We start from the raw sequence: 23,213 nt of genomic DNA on the forward strand, positions 1-23,213 counted from the left end.
TGAAATGCCCAAATGAAGATCTCATGGTGATGGTACCTGAACAAAGAACAAATGAAGGAGTATAGTTATGAAACCATACATATGGTACAAGTCACATAGCAAATTTCTGGAGAACAAAGTCCATTAGAAAAATCTGAAACAAACAAAGTAACATCACCACACTGTGAATATGTCAAAAGCTTCCTCATCAAACACTCTTTAGCAGATTATGACAACTACACTTCATTGCACAGTCAAAGTCATGACATCTCATGACAAACTTCCACTCATGAGAAGAAGCTGTAGATGAGATCTTGTCACAAGTCAGCTCCTTCCTCTACACCACTATCATCTTCATTTGGCATTCCAGGATTCTTACCTGGTGGCACCTCAGGCTCCCCTTCCTTTGGGATGTAAGGGATATTCCTCTGAAGGGCGATGTTATGGCACATTCAGCATGCCACAGTGATCTGACACACCTTCCCAGGTGAGGAGAGGAGGTCTCCTCCAGTCATGGTCGTACAACAAAATCTGGCCTTCAGGAGCCCAAAAATCCATTCCACCGTCTGTCTTGTTCTTCCATGGGCCTCATTGAAATGGACTTCCCCTGGCGTAGTTGGATTCGTCAGCCGTGTCAACAACCAAGGACGGTTTGGATAAGCTGAGTAGTCTGTTTTGAAATGAGACATAAGTGCCATACTGAGTCACTCACTTCATGATCACAGTACCTGACATTGCACACACAAAATCAGGACAAATGTGACTCATCAACCAGCCAGGATCTCTCTAGTTGCAGTTATGACATCATCTGGGGTATGGTTTTGTTCCCCATTACAAAGGAATCATCGGCTGAATCTGGAAACCGGCACAGACATTTAAAATGTAGAGATCTGACTAGCAGACAACTTGCACATTGATAGAATCCAAGTGCTTCCTGTTGCAATACACCTGTTCACTGGCCTGCGGTGGCACCAAGGAAATATGTGTACTATCAATGGCCCCACCACATATGGGAAGGACCAAAACCATAGAAGTCAGCCTTCACATTGGCTAAATCCTCATGTCGGGGGAACATGATGTAGTTTTCAATGTGTTTAATCATTGCTGATAGCACATCTCTTAACAAAACACTGAACATAGGTTGGGACATACCAACAGATATGGCCACTGTAAATTTGAAGGAGCCTGTGGCCAGGAAGTGTAATACTGCCATGAGTTTCACAATGGGTGTTATGCATGTTGAATTTGTGTTTTCAGGCATCAGATCAGGGTCCAACTGATTACATAAATCCACAATAGCTTGCCTTTTCAGGTGGAACTGTTTGGCGATGTGACATTCTTTCATGGTTTGAAGGTCTGGCAATTGAGGGTACACTGGAGCTTATCATCCTATCCCTCTCCCAGGGTACCTATTTGTGAAACTAAATGAGTAGGAGTATTAGTCACTGTGTCCACAGGAACATGCATCATGTGATAAAGCATCACTGACTAGAAAAGCATTACACACATTAAACATCAAACCTACTACTCAAGGGCCAAATGTGACCTCCATCGTTGCCTACACATTTGTCAACAATGCGGATTTGGGTATTACCCAAATATCTGCTTCTCATGTTCCCCTTAGAATTTAACTGTCTATTCTGACCATAAAAAATGCAGACACTCAGTCACAGGAGGTGGACAGTGCATCGTCGTAATATGCCATCTGTGACCAGCAGCACACTACAATGGTGATTGTGTAGGAGAACCTACACAACAAGGCTGCTTTATATTGTTTGAGATGATCAGACAAATATATTGATATTGTGACATTTAACAGGGCCCAATACTGTAATTACATTTGAAAACATTTTCATTGGATATTAGGAATCAACTGTGGCTGTCAGGGGAAGTTGAATGTGCAGTGGGCTGTTTCAGCCGTGGCAGACACAGCCATGGGCTGGTGACTGTGATGGTCATTGAAAAATGTCTGGTGCCATTGGTGCTGATGACTGTGTACGTAGCGTACATGTATGTCGTGTTTTGCTAAATCACTCACTTCCCTCCTGACACTGCTGCCTTCAAAAAAGTCAGCTGCTATGTGCTGCCTCCAGGAGAAAACATGTTGGGCCAAGCAGGTAAAAGGGCCCCTGCCTTCTCTTCTGAGGAGCTGGAGAGGCTCATTGAGGAGATCCTTCCCCTGTATGGTCCCCTCTATAGCTCACCAGAGGAGCAGGTAAGAACTTCATAGGCATATTTGACTCTGTTCTACACCATCTTTTCCTTCCTCATGGGCTACAATGTGCCAGTGAGACTTTTTCGGGTGCCTGTTGTCACACTTTTTATTCCCTACATAGGATGTACTTGGTGCTGGTAGTGGAGACAAGTACTCTATGTATTTCACATTACCATTGTGTTGTGTGATAAGCCATATATCCTCCTTCTGTTCCATTCATATAGTTAGGCAGGGATATTTATAGCCATACAATGACATATATTTGGATATGATGTTTGTAAATGTAAACATGTATGTAAATTACACCATGAGTTGTGAATGTATACTGTTTGAGTTATGTGTGGATTTCATTAGCAATGTGTATAGTCCCACAAATCACTCAGCTCACCTCTGTACTTGCTAAGCTGTTGTATGAGAACCATGTAAAATTCACTGTGCCCTTCAGAGTGCCACACAACCCTGAACCCACATAGAGGATCGGCACAGGATGTACTGTCACGCATGGAAGTGATGGAAATGTGAGTGTTAAGTAGGTTTTGTATGCTCAGCCTACAGAGACCAAGGCCTGTCAAATGTTTGTCCCAGTATGGGACATGGACCAGGCTGGGGTATAGTTAATGTGGCTATGTAGCAGTGGCACTGGGCCCACTCCCTTCAGACCTGCAGATCCTTGGATACGGCCAAGATGAGTCTTCAGTGGCAAGGCTTGGCCTGAAGGCCTTTGTACATTGACTTCATTAGGAATAGGTACTGAGGTAACCCTCAGACCTAGGACATATTTCCGTTGACCCTCTTAGATAATGTGTGTCACTGACTTGTGACAGGTCCCTTATTCCCACAGCTCTGTTGTTACCTTTACATAAGTCATATTTGTATAGTACAGGTGTATTGAACAAGTGACAAACCTACAGTCCAGACAGTTGGCTAATTCAGGGGAGGGCATGACATGTGACTCATTAGCTTGGTTACATGCAACCAATTAGACCAAACATACCTTAGTATATTGGATGCCATCTCTGTACGATTGCAACATATGTTAAAAGGTGTGTTTTGTGCTACAAGTACATACCACACAAGCCCACTCTGAAGTGGTCTATGATTACTTTGTGTAGGCCACATGCCCACACATGCACAGGGAGGAGACGTCCTGTGCCACCCATGGGAGCCCTTTCATTGTCACTTAAGTCTTAGGGTGCAGGTTGTACTATGGAAGTTGCCTGTAGGGACTGTGTGCATTGAGTCAATGTGGCTGATTGTAAATGTGTCTGTCTAGTCAGGCCCAATGAGTTTACCCTTCAGAAGGTCACAATGGTGTGTTGTGAGTGATTGTGGCTCACATCACAGTACATGTTGCTTGAGCCTGGGCTACCTGATGTCAGTGGGCTTGCTTAGTCAGTGTAGGCCATGAGCAGGGTATGTGGGTTAGTCTGCAGATTACTGCAAAAGTGTGTATTTATGCCCCTCTACTTATCAGTTTGTGTGCTTTATGGTTGTGGTGTGTTGACAATTGCAACATTTTTGTGTGTGGTGGTTCTGAAATGTGTGTAAAACTACCAGTTGGCCCAAAAAATTGAATTGTAACCTCACAGTTTGTCTATTGCATCCATACAGGTCAAAGCCCATCAGAAGAAAGGGATTTGGAGAGCCATGGCCCGGAAGGTGAGGACCTTGGGAGTCTATAGCTGGCAGAATTCCACTATTGAAAGACGTGGGAGGACCTAAGATGCTGGGGCCAGAAGATTGCAGAGGTCCAACTGGGGCTGTCCTCGAAATGTGGGCGGGGTACACGCCGACGCCTGATCCACATAATGGCCCGCATTCTGACAGTGGCCTACCTTGAGCTTAATGGGCATGAAATGGGAGCACAGCAGCCACAAAGGGTTGACTCCTGGGCATATTCCTGCCTGTTACATTGTCAAGTTGATGTGTTGTAGTCTGCCATCTCTCCCTGAAGATTGGAAATGGCACCCTTCTTTAGGGGGAAGTGATATACAAGATGAGTTTTTGCTTGTGTAGGTATGAAAGCTGGTGCATGCTCATGTACCATGCCTATTGGTCCAGTGACCTAGGGCACAACAGAGTTCAGTCCACTGCCAATATACTCTTGAGGGCTAATACATGACCGAGTACAGTGATCAATCAGGTCATGTTGTTTCTTGTTGTGGGTGTCATCTGTACCCAACAGTCCACTTGTCTTCAGTGTGGCAGCCCCAACAACAAACAACTTGAGCTAATTGATCACTGTACTCAGCCATGTGTCTGCTCAAGTGAGTATATTGGCATCTGTCCCCCACAGGCCACTTGTCTTCAGTGTGTCACAAGTGCTGGTGCCTCACTACTGTCTCTCATGTGAAGCTGGCCATCATACTTGTGACAGAGCATAGATTACCCTTTAGGTGCAGTCAAAAAGCAATACTTTTCCTTGGTTAGTAGTGAATGTCCAGTGCCATGCTTTTGGTAACATCACTGTTGCCATCATTCCTTATGCCTACATGTTAACATGTGTACCTTTCACTTTTGCAATATCATTTTCACTGCTGTTTTATGCATGGTTTACCTGTCTTCATGTGATGATGTCTGGTTCCCTCACTTATGTGTGCACACCAACATGTGGTTGGATTTGGACATATGTGATTGGACTACAGTTCATGTGGTGCCACAAACAGGAGTGTGTCACCAGTGATTGGTGGCTCACACATACCCTCACCCCTCCCTCCATGTAATTTGGCATGTAAAATTGCAGAAGCAATGAAGGACATGACAGGTAGGACTATGGTTTTTACTCACAATGTGCATTTCAATGCCATTCATGTGGAATCATTTGGTGAAGTGCTTCACACATGTTAAACTGTGAAGGATCATTACTTAACTGTTGCCATGCAACAGGAGTGACTTGCTGGAATGTGGGAATCATGTGTGGTTGTGAACACTCATTCATCCAAGGAAATCTGTGTTTGCATGACAAAAAGGGACAGTGATGTGTCTTCCCATTGAGAAACATGTTAAGGGCCTTCTACAGGTACTGGAGATTCCCTGAACCTCTACAACATTCACTGGACTATTGGCTTTTACTTATGCAATGTGAGTAGCATATTCACAACAGTACCAATCAAGACAGGTGATTTCCCTTAAGATAGCTGATTCATTGTGGTGTGGATATTTGTAGACAAATCTCCCAGATATGTTTCCCAAACTGTCTCCATTGAACTTTTCTGTGCAAGATGTGGTATCTATCAAAGGGACATTAGGACAACTTACATGAGTCTATTTAGACAATGTGCATATTTTCAAGTTACCATTGAGGATTTTTTACAGTGTGACATGGGTGCTTTCATGTCACCTTTTTCCATCTACTGTACTTCTTGCTGCAACATGGCTGGATTATTTGGCCATCATTTTTATCATGATGTGGTATTGGATATATGAAGGTTAGCTGGATGCATGGCCTTGTGTGGGATCTGTGAGACTGAACTTGGCATTGCCATACTATTTTGTGACAACAGGTTACTGAGTGATGCTACATAAGCCAAACCATTCAAGGTGATGAGGTTTCCTACTTGTTCCATGGACAACTTCACCCATGCAATTGGAGTTGTCTGTAAATCTGATTTTCTCTGTGGCAACTGTTCACAGTGCATGCATGTACGTGGTGAGGCAAATGTTGGAGTCACTTTTCTAAAGCTTGTGGCTGAGGGCTACTGTACATCGTGGTAATGTTTGGTAATCAAAGCTGTTGTTCAAGAGTGATCAGGCACAAGCTGTGACCCTATTTCTCTTTGTAATTTCAGCATCAGCACAGGCAAGTGGAAGAGACAGGGCAGCTGGCCACGGTACCTCCAGTCAAAAGACATCAGACACAGAGAGACCAAGTGGCCTGGAGGGTGTGGATCAACATCATCACCTTTGGATTCTTTCTCCAGTGGCTACTCCCTAGTGGTGACAGACCCATCAGACCCGTACCTGTTCCATCCTTGTACGCCACCCCCAGTTCTATCTCCATCCTCCCTTTTGCTCAACACCCAGTTGGCTTTGCCGCTCACCCAAGAGAGCGGGCATCTCTTTCGCACCAGGCACCTCACCCCCTGCCTGTATTAACCTGCTGCCCTAAGTGAGGAGGCTATTGACTGTAGGAGGCTGGACTGGCTTGTAGTGAGTACCAAGGGGTACTTGCACCTTGCACCAGGCCCAGTTATCCCTTATTAGTGTATAGGGTGTCTAGCAGCTTAGGCTGATAGATAATGGTAGCTTAGCAGAGCAGCTTAGGCTGAACTAGGAGACGTGTGAAGCTACTACAGTACCACTTAGTGTCATATGCACAATATCATAAGAAAACACAATACACAGTTATACTAAAAATAAAGGTACTTTATTTTTATGACAATATGCCAAAGTATCTTAGAGTGTACCCTCAGTGAGAGGATAGGAAATATACACAAGATATATATACACAATAGCAAAAATATGCAGTATAGTCTTAGAAAACAGTGCAAACAATGTATAGTTACAATAGGATGCAATGGGGAAACATAGGGATAGGGGCAACACAAACCATATACTCCAAAAGTGGAATGCGAACCACGAATGGACCCCAAACCTATGTGACCTTGTAGAGGGTCGCTGGGACTATTAGAAAATAGTGAGAGTTAGAGAAATAACCCTCCCCAAGACCCTGAAAAGTGAGTGCAAAGTGCACCAAAGTTCCCCTAAGGACAAAATAGTCGTGTTAGAGGAATAATGCAGGAAAGACACAAACCAGCAATGCAACAACTGTGGATTTCCAATCTAGGGTACCTGTGGAACAAGGGGACCAAGTCCAAAAGTCACAAGCAAGTCGGAGATGGGCAGATGCCCAGGAAATTCCAGCTGTGGGTGCAAAGAAGCTTCGACTGGACAGAAGAAGCTGAGGTTTCTGCAGGAACGAAAAGGGCTAGAGACTTCCCCTTTGGTGGACGGATCCCTCTCGCCTTGGAGAGTCGTGCAGAAGTGTTTTCCCGCCGGAAGGATGCCAACAAGCCTTGCTACACGCAAATCGTGCGTTTGGCGTTTTTGGACGCTGCTGGGGCCCAGGAGGGACCAGGACGTCGCAAATTGGACCTGCAGAGAGAGGGGACGTCGAGCAAGACAAAGAGTCCTCACTGAAGCAGGTAGCACCCGGAGAAGTGCCAGAAACAGGCACTACGAGGATGCGTGAAACGGTGCTCGCCGAAGTTGCACAAAGGAGTCCCACGTCGCCGGAGACCAACTTAGAAAGTCGTGCAATGCAGGTTAGAGTGCCGTGGACCCAGGCTTGGCTGTGCACGAAGGATTTCCGCCGGAAGTGCACAGGGGCTGGAGTAGCTGCAAAGTCGCGGTTCCCAGCAATGCAGCCCAGCGAGGTGAGGCAAGGACTTACCTCCACCAAACTTGGGATGAAGAGTCACTGGACTGTGGGGGTCACTTGGACAGCGTCGCTGGATTCGAGGGACCTCGCTCGTCGTGCTGAGAGGAGACCCAAGGGACCGGTAATGCAGCTTTTTGGTGCCTGCGGTTGCAGGGGGAAGATTCCGTCGACCCACGGGAGATTTCTTCGGAGCTTCTGGTGCAGAGAGGAGGCAGACTACCCCCACAGCATGCACAAGCAGGAAAACAGTCGAGAAGGCGGCAGGATCAGCGTTACAGAGTTGCAGTAGTCGTCTTTGCTACTATGTTGCAGGTTTGCAGGCTTCCAGCGCGGTCAGCGGTCGATTCCTTATCAGAAGGTGAAGAGAGAGATGCAGAGGAACTCGGCTGAGCTCATGCATTCGTTATCTAAAGTTTCCCCATAGACAGAGACCCTAAATAGCCAGAAAAGAGGGTTTGGCTACCTAGGAGAGAGGAAAGGCTACTAACACCTGAAGGAGCCTATCAGCAGGAGTCTCTGACGTCACCTGGTGGCACTGGCCACTCAGAGCAGTCCAGTGTGCCAGCAGCACCTCTGTTTCCAAGATGGCAGAGGTCTGGAGCACACTGGAGGAGCTCTGGACACCTCCCAGGGGAGGTGCAGGTCAGGGGAGTGGTCACTCCCCTTTCCTTTGTCCAGTTTCGCGCCAGAGCAGGGGCTAAGGGGTCCCTGAACCGGTGTAGACTGGCTTATGCAGAATTGGGCACATCTGTGCCCAACAAAGCATTTCCAGAGGCTGGGGGAGGCTACTCCTCCCCTGCCTTCACACCATTTTCCAAAGGGAGAGGGTGTCACACCCTCTCTCAGAGGAAGTTCTTTGTTCTGCCATCCTGGGCCAGGCCTGGCTGGACCCCAGGAGGGCAGCTGCCTGTCTGAGGGGTTGGCAGCAGCAGCAGCTGCAGTGAAACCCCAGGAAGGGCAGTCTGGCAGTACCAGGGTCTGTGCTACAGACCACTGGGATCATGGAATTGTACCAACAATGCCAGGATGGCATAGAGGGGGCAATTCCATGATCATAGACATGTTACATGGCCATATTCGGAGTTACCATGGTGAAGCTACATATAGGTAGTGGCCTATATGTAGTGCACGCGTGTAATGGTGTCCCCGCACTCACAAAGTTCAGTGAATTGGCTCTGAACAATGTGGGGGCACCTTGGCTAGTGCCAGGGTGCCCTCACACTAAGTAACTTTGCACCTAACCTTTACCAGGTAAAGGTTAGACATATAGGTGACTTATAAGTTACTTAAGTGCAGTGTAAAATGGCTGTGAAATAACGTGGACGTTATTTCACTCAGGCTGCAGTGGCAGGCCTGTGTAAGAATTGTCAGAGCTCCCTATGGGTGGCAAAAGAAATGCTGCAGCCCATAGGGATCTCCTGGAACCCCAATACCCTGGGTACCTCAGTACCATATACTAGGGAATTATAAGGGTGTTCCAGTAAGCCAATGTAAATTGGTAAAAATGGTCACTAGCCTGTTAGTGACAATTTGAAAGTAATGAGAGAGCATAACCACTGAGGTTCTGGTTAGCAGAGCCTCAGTGAGACAGTTAGGCACCACACAGGGAACATATACATGCACACCTATGAGCACTGGGGCCCTGTGTGACAGGGTCCCAGTGACACATACATATAGGCCACAAACCTATGAGCACTGGGGTCCTGACTAGCAGGATCCCAGTGACACATAACAACCATACTGAAAACATAGTGTTTTCACTATGAGCACTGAGGCCTGGCTATCAGGATCCCAGTGAGACAGTGAAAACAGTGACAAACACCCTGACATACACTCACAAACAGGCCAAAAGTGGGGGTAACAAGGCTAGAAAGAGGCTACCTTCTCACACAACCCCCCCCCCAAACGAAGGACAATAAGGCTAACCTTGGCCAGTTGAGACTTTATTGTCTAAGTGGTGATAAGTAGAGAGTAGCTCTGCAATAGGCTGGTTACTCCCTTCATCATCCACTATATGGTTACTTCCCTGTGGGGATGTAAACCACCCTGTTTGAAGTTTTTTAGCTAAGCAACAATGTGAAGATGTATTTTCAGAGTTTCTATCAGTAAGTTTTAGTTTAGAGCAGTGGGAATTGTCCACTGAACCTATTTGTAGTGATGGAAATGCCAGACAGGGATGCTGTCTCAGAAAAGCCATAGATGGGCAAAAACTTTGTCCATATGGCTGGAAGAGAGAACAGGGATGCTGTTTCTCTTGAGTTGGAGCAGGGCAGGGATGCTGTCCTATCAGCTCCACACTAGGGCAGGGATGCTGTCGTAAGTGTTGTGAGGTAGTGCAGAGTTTCTGCACTAAAGTTTCTCTGGGAGGGTTGGAGGGATGCTCCATGTTAACTAAAATGGTGCTCTTTTTCTCACCAATGTTAGTTATCCCACAGAGAGGTACTTCCACCTCAGGGAGTCCAGCTTTGCTAGCTGATGATTCCCTTGGAACAGGTGCCACCCCAGGAGAGGTTTCTCCCACCACAGGAATAGTATCCTGAATGGTAGGGTGGTTAGGGGATACTGTGATACCCTTTTTACCTGTTGATGGAGAGGGATCCTGAGTTTTCAGGCCTTCTCTCCTTTGCTTTTTCATTTCACTTGAAATGAGAGGGAACAATTCCTCAGGGATGCCCAGCATGGCTGCATGGGCATAAAACTCTACATCAGCCCAACCTGAGGCCTCTAGGTCATTACCTAAGAGACAGTCTACAGGTAAGCTAGGTGATACCACCACCTGCTTAGGGCCAGTAACTCCACCCCAACTAAACTGAATTATAGCTAAGGGAAGAAACTTAGTGGAGTTATGGACATCAATAATCTTATACTGTTGTCCAATGATGTGTTGTTCAGGAGGCACTAGGTTTTCAGTCACCAAAGTGAAACTGGCACCTGTGTCCCTGTAGGCCAGGGCCTCAACACCATTTATTGAAACTGTCTGCCTGTACTTATCCAATGTAAGGGGACAAGCAGCCAGTGTGGCAAGGCCAATGCCACTAGGTGTGACAGAAACTGTCTTGGGACTGATGACATCAGTTTTCACTATGGACCCATAAGTGAACCCAACTACACCCTTTGCTTGACTGTTGCCAGCAGTCCCACCACTAGTACCACTACTGCTAGGGGCACTAGAGCTTGATGTATTAGTGGTGGTAGGCTCAGGGGGTTTACCTGGACAGGACTTATCCCCTGGCCTATGGCCTCTGTTTTTACACACAAAGCACCAAGGCTTTTTAATGTGTGCAGGTTGGGAAGAAGAGGAAGAATTTGTTTTATCCCCACCCTCTGAAGAGTGTTTAAGATTTGAAGTGGGATCTTTGGTTTTACCCTTATCCCCATGCTTATCTTGAGATTTTTCACCATCTTTCTTCTTATTGCCATCTTTGTCACCCCCTGTATGAACTTTTCTGTTCACCCTTGTTCTGACCCATTTGTCTGCCTTCTTTCCCAATTCTTGGGGAGAGGTCAGATCAGAGTCTACCAGGTACTGGTGCAACAAATCAGACACACAATTATTAAGTATATGCTCTCTCAGGATTGTGTTATACAGGCTTTCATAATCAGTAACTTTACTGCCATGTAACCACCCCTCCAAGGCCTTCACTGAATGGTCAATGAAATCAACCCAGTCTTGTGAAGACTCCTTTTTGGTCTCTCTGAACTTTATCCTGTACTGTTCAGTGGTTAAGCCATAACCATCCAGGAGTGCATTCTTAAGAACTGTAAAATTATTGGCATCATTTTCTTTCACAGTAAGGAGCCTATCCCTACCTTTTCCACTAAATGATAGCCATAGGATAGCAGCCCACTGCCTTTGAGGGACATCCTGTACAGCACAGGCCCTCTCAAGTGCAGCAAACCACTTGTTAATGTCATCCCCCTCCTTATAAGGGGGAACTATCTTGTGCAGATTCCTGGAATCATGCTCTTTTGCAGGATGACTATGGGGAATACTGCTGTTGCCACCATGGGTTTCTAAACCCAACTTCTGTCTTTCCCTCTCTACTTCTAAAGACTGTCTATCCAAATCCAGCTGTTGCTTCTTGAGCTTCAGTCTGGTTTGTTCCACTCTCAATCTATTGAGCTCCCTTTCTAACAATCTGTCATCAGGGTGGGTGGGAGGGACATTTCTAGATACAGAGGTATGATGGGAATGAACAGAAGGAGACCTGTCCCTTACAGAGGGCACCCTAACAGCTTGGCTACCAGTATAATGTGAGAGCACACCATTAGTATGGTGTGATTCAACCTCTGTACCAACTATGCTAGACTGTCTAGTAATGGGCAGGCTGAGAAGTTTCTTTCCTGAACCTTTTCCTGGGGGAGTCCCTGGATCAGATTGAGAACCATTAGCTACTTTTTCTACAGATTGGGCACTTATGGCCTTATCCTGTACTCTAAGCATATTAATTAACAGTTCTAAAGAAGGATTCTTCCCTACACTCAAACCTCTCTCTATGCAGAGACTCCTTGCTCCTTTCCAGCTAAGGTGATCATATGCAAGTTTGGACAGTTCAACATTTTTTCCTGTTCCAGACATTTTTTAGAGAGAGTTAAAGTGATAGAAAAAGAGAAAAAAGTTTTCAGAACTTTTTGGAAAGACAGAAAAAACTTTTTAAACTTTTAAGAACTTTTTTGAAAGTTTAGAAGTACTTTTCAGCACTTAGAAAAGAGTGAAAAGAGGAAATGCAAAACTTTTTGGCTATGTGTATATACACTGACCTTGTTTTGTATATTTTTCTCTTATGAAAAGTACAATGACAAGAGTGGTAAGTAGTCTCAAGCACTTATCCCACCGCTGCACAACCAATGTAGGAGGCTGGACTGGCTTGTAGTGAGTACCAAGGGGTACTTGCACCTTGCACCAGGCCCAGTTATCCCTTATTAGTGTATAGGGTGTCTAGCAGCTTAGGCTGATAGATAATGGTAGCTTAGCAAAGCAGCTCAGGCTGAACTAGGAGACGTGTGAAGCTACTACAGTACCACTTAGTGTCATATGCACAATATCATAAGAAAACACAATACACAGTTATACTAAAAATAAAGGTACTTTATTTTTATGACAATATGCCAAAGTATCTTAGAGTGTACCCTCAGTGAGAGGATAGGAAATATACACAAGATATATATACACAATAGCAAAAATATGCAGTATAGTCTTAGAAAACAGTGCAAACAATGTATAGTTACAATAGGATGCAATGGGGAAACATAGGGATAGGGGCAACACAAACCATATACTCCAAAAGTGGAATGCGAACCACGAATGGACCCCAAACCTATGTGACCTTGTAGAGGGTCGCTGGGACTATTAGAAAATAGTGAGAGTTAGAAAAATAACCCTCCCCAAGACCCTGAAAAGTGAGTGCAAAGTGCTCCAAAGTTCCCCTAAGGACAAAATAGTCGTGTTAGAGGGAAAATGCAAGGAAAACACAAATCAGCAATGCAACAACGATGGATTCCTGACTGAGGGTACCTGTGGAACAAGGGGACCAAGTCCAAAAGTCACAAGCAGCTCGGAGATGGGCAGATGCACAAGAAATGCCAGCGGTTGGTGCAAAGAAGCTCTTACTAGGCTGAAGAACTGTGAATACTGCAGGAACGACAAGGGATAGAGACTTCTCCTTTAGTGGACGGATCCCTCTCGCCTTGGAGAGTCGTGCAGAAGTGTTTTCCCGCCGGAAGGACGCCAACAAGCCTTGCTACACGCAAATCGTGCGTTTGGCGTTTTTGGACGCTGCTGGGGCCCAGGAGGGACCAGGAGGTCGCAAATTGGACCTGCAGAGAGAGGGGACGTCGAGCAAGACAAAGAGTCCTCACTGAAGCAGGTAGCACCCGGAGAAGTGCCAGAAACAGGCACTACGAGGATGCGTGAAACGGTGCTCGCCGAAGTTGCACAAAGGAGTCCCACGTCGCCGGAGACCAACTTAGAAAGTCGTGCAATGCAGGTTAGAGTGCCGTGGACCCAGGCTTGGCTGTGCACGAAGGATTTCCGCCGGAAGTGCACAGGGGCCGGAGTAGCTGCAAAGTTGCGGTTCCCAGCAATGCAGCCCAGCGAGGTGAGGCAAGGACTTACCTCCACCAAACTTGGGCTGAAGAGTCACTGGACTGTGGGGGTCACTTGGACAGCGTCGCTGGATTCGAGGGACCTCGCTCGTCGTGCTGAGAGGAGACCCAAGGGACCGGTAATGCAGCTTTTTGGTGCCTGCGGTTGCAGGGGGAAGATTCCGTCGACCCATGGGAGATTTCTTCGGAGCTTCTGGTGCAGAGAGGAGGCAGACTACCCCCACAGCATGCACAAGCAGGAAAACAGTCGAGAAGGCGGCAGGATCAGCGTTACAGAGTTGCAGTAGTCGTCTTTGCTACTATGTTGCAGGTTTGCAGGCTTCCAGCGCGGTCAGCGGTCGATTCCTTATCAGAAGGTGAAGAGAGAGATGCAGAGGAACTCGGCTGAGCTCATGCATTCGTTATCTAAAGTTTCCCCAGAGACAGAGACCCTAAATAGCCAGAAAAGAGGGTTTGGCTACCTAGGAGAGAGGAAAGGCTACTAACACCTGAAGGAGCCTATCAGCAGGAGTCTCTGACGTCACCTGGTGGCACTGGCCACTCAGAGCAGTCCAGTGTGCCAGCAGCACCTCTGTTTCCAAGATGGCAGAGGTCTGGAGCACACTGGAGGAGCTCTGGACACCTCCCAGGGGAGGTGCAGGTCAGGGGAGTGGTCACTCCCCTTTCCTTTGTCCAGTTTCGCGCCAGAGCAGGGGCTAAGGGGTCCCTGAACCGGTGTAGACTGGCTTATGCAGAATTGGGCACATCTGTGCCCAACAAAGCATTTCCAGAGGCTGGGGGAGGCTACTCCTCCCCTGCCTTCACACCATTTTCCAAAGGGAGAGGGTGTCACACCCTCTCTCAGAGGAAGTTCTTTGTTCTGCCATCCTGGGCCAGGCCTGGCTGGACCCCAGGAGGGCAGCTGCCTGTCTGAGGGGTTGGCAGCAGCAGCAGCTGCAGTGAAACCCCAGGAAGGGCAGTCTGGCAGTACCAGGGTCTTTGCTACAGACCACTGGGATCATGGAATTGTACCAACAATGCCAGGATGGCATAGAGGGGGCAATTCCATGATCATAGACATGTTACATGGCCATATTCGGAGTTACCATGGTGAAGCTACATATAGGTAGTGACCTATATGTAGTGCACGCGTGTAATGGTGTCCCCGCACTCACAAAGTTCAGTGAATTGGCTCTGAACAATGTGGGGGCACCTTGGCTAGTGCCAGGGTGCCCTCACACTAAGTAACTTTGCACCTAACCTTTATCAGGTAAAGGTTAGACATATAGGTGACTTATAAGTTACTTAAGTGCAGTGTAAAATGGCTGTGAAATAACGTGGACGTTATTTCACTCAGGCTGCAGTGGCAGGCCTGTGTAAGAATTGTCAGAGCTCCCTATGGGTGGCAAAAGAAATGCTGCAGCCCATAGGGATCTCCTGGAACCCCAATACCCTGGGTACCTCAGTACCATATACTAGGGAATTATAAGGGTGTTCCAGTAAGCCAATGTAAATTGGTAAAAATGGTCACTAGCCTGTTAGTGACAATTTGAAAGTAATGAGAGAGCATAACCACTGAGGTTCTGGTTAGCAGAGCCTCAGTGAGACAGTTAGGCACCACACAGGGAACATATACATGCACACCTATGAGCACTGGGGCCCTGTGTGACAGGGTCCCAGTGACACATACATATAGGCCACAAACCTATGAGCACTGGGGTCCTGACTAGCAGGATCCCAGTGACACATAACAACCATACTGAAAACATAGTGTTTTCACTATGAGCACTGAGGCCTGGCTATCAGGATCCCAGTGAGACAGTGAAAACAGTGACAAACACCCTGACATACACTCACAAACAGGCCAAAAGTGGGGGTAACAAGGCTAGAAAGAGGCTACCTTCTCACATTGACTTCCTGAAGAATAGCTTCAGCAGGTGGTTGTGTACCTGGAAGCCATTCATAGAGCCATGTCTGGCCGAAGGAGAGCTTTTCAGGCTCTGGTCTCCTCACTCATGGTAGGATTCCACCCCCCACAATCCTACATCTGGCACCTACCTCTTCCCCATTCAATTTCCCTTTTACCATACCTATCCCAAGCTCACATACACATCTACATGCACCCACTTTAACATACACAAGTATCACACATCAGCAACCACACCGTAAAACACACCAGCATGAGCACTCAACAGTCACTAACACCCCCCACAATATCCACTATTCCCCCAGACACCACCCCCACCCTGAAAAGACCCACACACCATACACACCATACCCTCAGATACCACTCCAGCACCCACAGACCCACATACTACACAAACCATAACCCAATACACTACCCCAGCACCCACAGACACAGCCACCACACACACCATAGCCACCAGACACTGCCGCCACAGACCCACACACCACACACACTATATCCTCAGACACCACCCCAGCAACCACAGCCACAGTCACCACACACACCATACCCTCAGATACCACCCCTACCCCCACCCCACAGACCCACACAACATCCACACCATACCTGTAAGAAAGTATCATCTTGCCTGGCATGTTACCCCCATTTTTCACTGCATATATGTTGTTTTAGTTATATGTGTCACTGGGACCCTGCCAGCAAGGGCCCCAGTGCTCATAAGTGTGCCCTGAATGTGTTACCTGTGTTATGACTAACTGTCTCACTGAGGCTCTGCTATCCAGAACCTCAGTGGTTATGCTCTCTCATTTCTTTCCAAATTGTCACTAACAGGCTAGTGACCAATTTCACCAATTTACATTGGCATACTGGAACACCCTTATAATTCCCTAGTATATGGTACTGAGGTACCCGGGGTATTGGGGTTCCAGGAGATCCCTATGGGCTGCAGCATTTCTTTTGCCACCCATAGGGAGCTCTGATAATTCTTACACAGGCCTGCCACTGCAGCCTGAGTGAAATAACGTCCACGTTATTTCACAGCCATTTACCACTGCACTTAAGTAACTTATAAGTCACCTATATGTCTAACCTTTACCTGGTAAAGGTTGGGTGCTAAGTTACTTAGTGTGTGGGCACCCTGGCACTAGCCAAGGTGCCCCCACATTGTTCAGGGCAAATTCCCCGGACTTTGTGAGTGCGGGGACACCATTACACGTGTGCACTACACATAGGTCACTACCTATGAGTAGCTTCACAATGGTAACTCCGAATATGGCCATGTAACATGTCTATGATATGGAATTGCCCCCTCTATGCCATCCTGGCATTGTTGGCACAATCCCATGATCCCACGGGTCTTTAGCACAGACCTGAGTACTGCCAAACTGCCTTTTCAGGGGTTTCGCTGCAGTTGCTGCTGCTGCCAACCCCTCAGACAGGTTTCTGCCCTCCTGGGGTCCAGCCAGGCTTGGCCCAGGAAGGCAGAACAAAGGACTTCCTCAGAGAGAGGGTGTTACACCCTCTCCCTTTGGAAAAAGGTGTTAAGGCAGGGGAGGAGTAGCCTCCCCCAGCCTCTGGAAATGCTTTCATGGGCACAGGTGGTGCCCATTTCTGCATAAGCCAGTCTACACCGGTTCAGGGACCCCTCAGCCCTGTTCTGGCCCGAAACTGGACAAAGGAAAGGGGAGTGACCACTCCCCTGACCTGCACCTCCCCTGGGAGGTGCCCAGAGCTCCTCCAGTGTGCTCCAGACCTCTGCCATCTTGGAAACAGAGGTGCTGCTGGCAAACTGGACTGCTCTGAGTGGCCAGGGCCAGCAGGTGACGTCAGAGACTGCTTCTGATAAGCTCCTTCAGGTGTTGCTAGCCTATCCTCTCTCCTAAGTAGCCAAACCCTCTTTTCTGGCTATTTAGGGTCTCTTCTTTGGGGAATTCCTTAGATAACGAATGCAAGAGCTCATCAGAGTTCCTCTGCATCTCTCTCGTCACCTTCTGCCAAGTAATCGACTGCTGACCGCGCTGGAAGCCTGCAAAACTGCAACAAAGTAGCGAAGACAACTACTGCAACACTGTAACGCTGATCCTGCCGCCTTCTCGACTGTTTTCCTGGTGGTGCATGCTGTGGGGGTAGTCTGCCTCCTCTCTGCACTAGAAGTTCAGAAGAAATCTCCCGTGGGTCGACGGAATCGTCCCCCTACTACCGCAGGCACCAAAGAACTGCATCACTGGTCCTCTGGGTCTCCACTCAGCACAACGAGCGAGGTCCCTTGAACTCAGCAACTCTGTCCAAGTGACTCCCACAGTCCAGTGACTCTTCAGTCCAAGTTTGGTGGAGGTAAGTCCTTGCCTCCTCACAGTAGACTGCATTGCTGGGAACCGCGTCTTTTGCAGCTACTCCGGCTCCTGTGCACTTTTCCAGGATTTCCTTTGTGCACAGCCAAGCCTGAGTCCACGGCACTCTAACCTGCATTGCATGACCTCCTGAGTTGTCCTCTGGTGGCGTGGGACTCTCTTGTGCAACTTTGGGTGAGCACCATTTCACTCCACTTTGTAGTGCCTGTTCCAGCACTTTTGCGGGTGCTGCCTGCTTCTGAGAGGGCTCCTTGTCTTGCTGGACGCCCCCTCTGTCCCCTCTCACAATTGGCGACATCCTGGTCCCTCCTGGGCCACAGCAGCATCCAAAAACCTTAAACTGCAAGCTTGCAGCTAGCAAGGCTTTTTTACGGTCTTTCCACAGGAAAACACTTCTGCACGACTCTTCACGTCGTGGGACATTCATCCTCCAAAGGGAAAGTTTTTAGCCCTTGTCGTTATTGCAGAATCCTCAGCTTCTACTGTCCAGTAGCAGCTTCTTTGCACCCACAGCTGGCATTTCCTGGGCATCTGCCCACTCTCGAGTTGATCGTGACTTTTGGACTTGGTCCCCTCTTTCCACAGGTACCCTCGTCTGGAAATCCATCGTTGTTGCATTGCTGGTTTTGGTCTTTCCTGCAGAATTCCCCTATCATGACTTCTGTGCTCTTTGGGGAACTTTAGTGCACTTTGCACTCACTTTTCAGGGTCTTGGGGTGGGCTATTTTTCTAACCCTCACTGTTTTCTTACAGTCCCAGCAACCCTCTACAAGGTCACATAGGTTTGGGGTCCATTCGTGGGTCACGTTCCACTTTTGGAGTATATGGTTTGTGTTGCCCCTATCCCTATGTGTCCCCATTGCATCCTATTGTAACTATACATTGTTTGCACTGTTTTCTATTACTATACTGCATATTTTTGGTATTGTGTACATATATCTTGTGTATATTTGCTATCCTCATACTTAGGGTACTCACTGAGATACTTTGGCATATTGTCATAAAAATAAAGTACCTTTATTTTTAGTATATCTGTGTATTGTGTTTTCTTATGATATTGTGCAGGTGACACTAGTGGTACTGTAGGAGCTTCACTCGTCTCCTAGTTCAGCCTAAGCTGCTCTGCTAAGCTACCATTATCTATCAGCCTAAGCTGCTAGACACCCTATACACTAATAAGGGATACCTGGGCCTGGTGCAAGGTGTAAGTACCCCTTGGTACTCACTACAAGCCAGTCCAACCTCCTACAATACCCCCAGACACCATCCCAACACTCACAGCAATCACTTCCACCTTAGCCATCCCTTCACCTCACAGGGCCCCAAGAGACACAAATACCCACACTCATGCATGCAACAGACACCACCCAAACCCATCTACGTGTATACCTAAGATGCACACACTCCAGCACCACCAACATCAAGAGCAGACACAAGCACTTCCTCAACCTCCTAATCCTTTCTAAAGACCCTACACCTTTTCCCAAAGAAAGTTTCCAGTTTGACATTGCTCTTACCACTCTCAAAACCAAAACCCACCTGTCCTAAATCCAACCCCACTCCACCCAAGGGTGATTATTGAGGTGCCTAACATGACCACTTGATGCCCTTTCCTGTGGAGGTTCCTATGGCACAGATCAGAGAGTCAAGCTACGGTGCAAAGTAGTGTGCATGAACTAATATTTGTGGACAGGCCATAGCCCTATATTCATACCTGGAGCTCTATAATAAATCCAAGCTATTTTTTTGGGTATACATTTGTCCTTTCAGTATTTTTTTCAACCTTTTTGTTGTTCCTGAATAATTTGTGATGTATGACTACAGTTGTGTTTGATTCACTGTTGGACTTGGCCCTTTTTGCAGGGTCATCCCCAATCTTTTTTACTCCTTCCTCCTAGCTTTTCTGACCTTTTTTTGTTGGCTGTGGGCACTTTACCATTGCTATCCAGTGCTAAAGTGCAAATGCTCTCTGTGTAAATTGTATTGTTGATTGGCTTTACCACGATTGGCATATTTGATTTACTAGTCCCTAGTAAAGTACACTAGAAGTGCCCAGAGCCTGTAAATCAAATTCTACTGGTAGGCCTGCAACACTGGTTGTACCACCCACATTAGAAGCCCTGTAACCATGTCTCAGACCTGCCACAGCAGTGTCTGTGGGTGCAGTTTAAACTACCAGTTCGACTTGGCAAGTGTTCCCACTTGTCAGGCCTAAACCTTCCCTTTTTAAACATGTAAGGCACCTCTAAGGTAGGCTCTAGGGAGCCCCATGGGCAGGGTGTATTGTATGTTAAAGGTGGGACATCTACTGATGTGCTTGACATGTCCTAACTGTGAAATACTGCCAAATTCGTTTTTCACTGTTGCAAGACCTATCTCTCTCATAGGTTAACATAAGGGCTGCCTTTAAATGTGAATAAAGCACAGATTCCTTTTGGAACCAGATAGAAATAAGGAGTTTAGGGTCTGTGAACTCACAATTTAAAAATACATCTTTTAGTGAAGTAGATTTTTAGATTGTGTTGATGAAAATGCAACTTTTAAAAAGTAGGCATTTTCTTGCTTGAACAATTCTGTGACTCTGCATGTTTGTGGATTCCCTGTCTAGGTCAGTTTGACAGTTGGGCTGCCTGCACCTCTCCTCTAGACAGTGAAACAAAGGGAGCTGGGGTGTAGCTTGCATATCCTGATGGGACATCCGGGCTGAGGAGAGGGGAGTAGTGGTCACTTACACCTGAAAGGGATGTGCCTGCCCTCCCACAATGCAATCTCCAACCCCCTGCTAATAAACCACGCACCACCGACCTCATGGCTAAAATCAATACCCCACCTGCATCTCAGCTGGGAAATCGCCGCAACGCAGAGAGAAACTATGTACAACACCCGCAGCAGCTGCTGTTAACAAGGCAAGCCCCCATGCAGTGCGTTTTCTTGACACTGTACGACCGGATTTCAACATTACATCGATGGGCGCGTAAAATCAATGAAAAGCTTGCCCGGAACCCAATGTGCCTGTCCGGATCGTTGCATCGCTCCCATGCGGGAGAGAAGAAATGACGCACACCGACCCGACCAGAGGAGGAACAACGCACTTTCTCGCCAGCAGGTGAGAAATCAACGCATCGCTGGCCTTCTCCTACGCACGGTCTCCCGGGCAGGTTTATTTTGACATTACCCAGGTACTTTTGTGCAATAACAGCATTCTCACTGTTTTCTAAGGATTAAGGCCCTCATTACAACCCTGGTGGTAACAAAAATGGAATCATGACCACGGCGGAAACCGCAAACATATCCAGCCACTTTAACACTCCGACCACCACGGCAGTAGCAACAAACACCGCAGCGGTAACCGCCAACTGCCAGGAGGAAGACAAGGCTCTGCCCGCTGTATTACAAGAGGCCTATCTGCCATCTTTTCCATCAGCAGCACAGCAGAAACAGTGTTTCCTCACCTCACGACACTCAAGGAAGAACCAGGACACCGTGGAGCTCGAGCTGCAGGTCCTCCCCATGCTGGTGTATCTGCTCATACATCAGGAGCACCAACGCCGGCGACGACGACCATGGTGAGTACTGCACCTAGCAAACAGGGGAGGGGAGAGGGAAAAAAGAGTGCCACACCCACCCTCACCCCAAACACTATACACACAAACACATGCAACGACATTACATATGGCACCCCATAACCCTCAGGAATAACGTAAGGACAAAAGGAATGGAGTCAAATGAGTGTAATATTAGAAATACTTAGAAATAAGTTCATAATTCAAAAACAGTATTTACAATATATACAATATATACAAAAGGCGTGACAATGTTCACTCAAAATGTACTTGGCCCACTGAACCAAAACACATAGGCTAAGCCCACACTTGACTCCTGCCTCAATACGGAGAGAACAGTGCAGGGGAAAACACACAGGCACCTCAGGGGGAATGGGTAATGGAAGGGGCACCTCAACCAGAAGATGGTACAATGCCACTGCTCCTGGAGGGGGCTATATGACCTCTGCTTGGTCCTAGGGAGTCAAAGGCCACAGTTTCACAAGTGGGTGGTTTGCCCAGTGCTTGGTCCTGGGGAATGCAAGGTCACAGTCTCTCAAGTGGGTGGTTTGCCCACTGCGTGGTCCTTGGGAGTGCAAGCCCACAGTCTCTCAAGTAGGTGATTTGCCCACTGCTTGGCCTCGGGGAGTGCAAAGCCTTCTTCCACTGGTTCTTGAGGGTCCTTTGTGCCCAGTGTGCTTCATCCTGCTAAAGATAGGGTAAGTGGATGCCTTCTTCCAATGTTCTGGAAGGGCCTTTGTGCCCAGTGTGCTTTATCCTGCCAAGGATAGGGTGAGTGGATGCCTTCTTCCACTGGTTCTGGAGGGGCCTTGGTGCCCAGTGTGCTTCATCCTGCCAAGGATAAGGTGAGTGGATGCCTTCTTCCACTGGTTCTGGAGGGGCCTTCGTGCCCAGTGATGCAGCACATGGGGTGTGCAAGGTCACAGTCACTCACCTGGGTGTCACGATTTGCTGTGGGCAGGATGCATGACACACCATGGAGGCAGGACTACAGTCCATCTGCCGGTGGGGACGGCTGTTCAGTGGTTGCAGTGCCGGTGCAGGTGTCGGTGCTGCAAGTGGTGGGGGGAGGCTCCAGCCCTTCCCCTGCAGCCTCGGACGGCTGCCCACTGGGGCTGCTGCTAGTGGCGCTGCTGGCCGCTGTGCAGGTGGCGGTGCTGCCAGTGGTGGGGGGAGGCTCCAGCCCTTCCCCTGAAGCCTCGGACAGCTGAAGTGCCCTGGCTGGTGTTCCATGCCCCTTCCTGTCCTTGGCAGATGGTGGTGCCTCCTTGCTTCTGCCAGCTGGAGTCTTTGCCTTGGCCTTGCTGGCTGGTTGTGCCTCCTTCTCCTTGCTGGATGCTGTCCCATCTCCGCCCTTTCCTTGTGGCGGAACCTTCTTGGCCTTTGCAGGTGTTGGTGAAACACTGGCTGGTTCTGTCGGGTGCCTCCTTAGAGCCTCTCAGAGCTGCAGAAACTGGGTTCTGGCCAACCTAGCCCGAGGTGAAGGACGGGAGAGGGGTAGGGAAGAGGTCAAGGGTGGCAAGGAAAAGCTTCCTAGGGACACTGGGGCAGGAAGAGGGTGAAGGTTTGGGAGTGGAGGAAGAGGAAGTGGTGGTAGGAAGTGTCAGTTTGCTGTGTTTGAGTGCAGATGCATGAGCTGGATGCTGTTGTGAGGTGGATGGCTGTTGGGTGGGTGGGTGCTTGCGTTTGTGTACTTTGGGAGGAGGGTTTACAG

Source organism: Pleurodeles waltl, chromosome 4_1 (genome assembly GCF_031143425.1).
Source record: "Pleurodeles waltl isolate 20211129_DDA chromosome 4_1, aPleWal1.hap1.20221129, whole genome shotgun sequence".
Lineage (NCBI taxonomy): Eukaryota > Metazoa > Chordata > Amphibia > Caudata > Salamandridae > Pleurodeles > Pleurodeles waltl.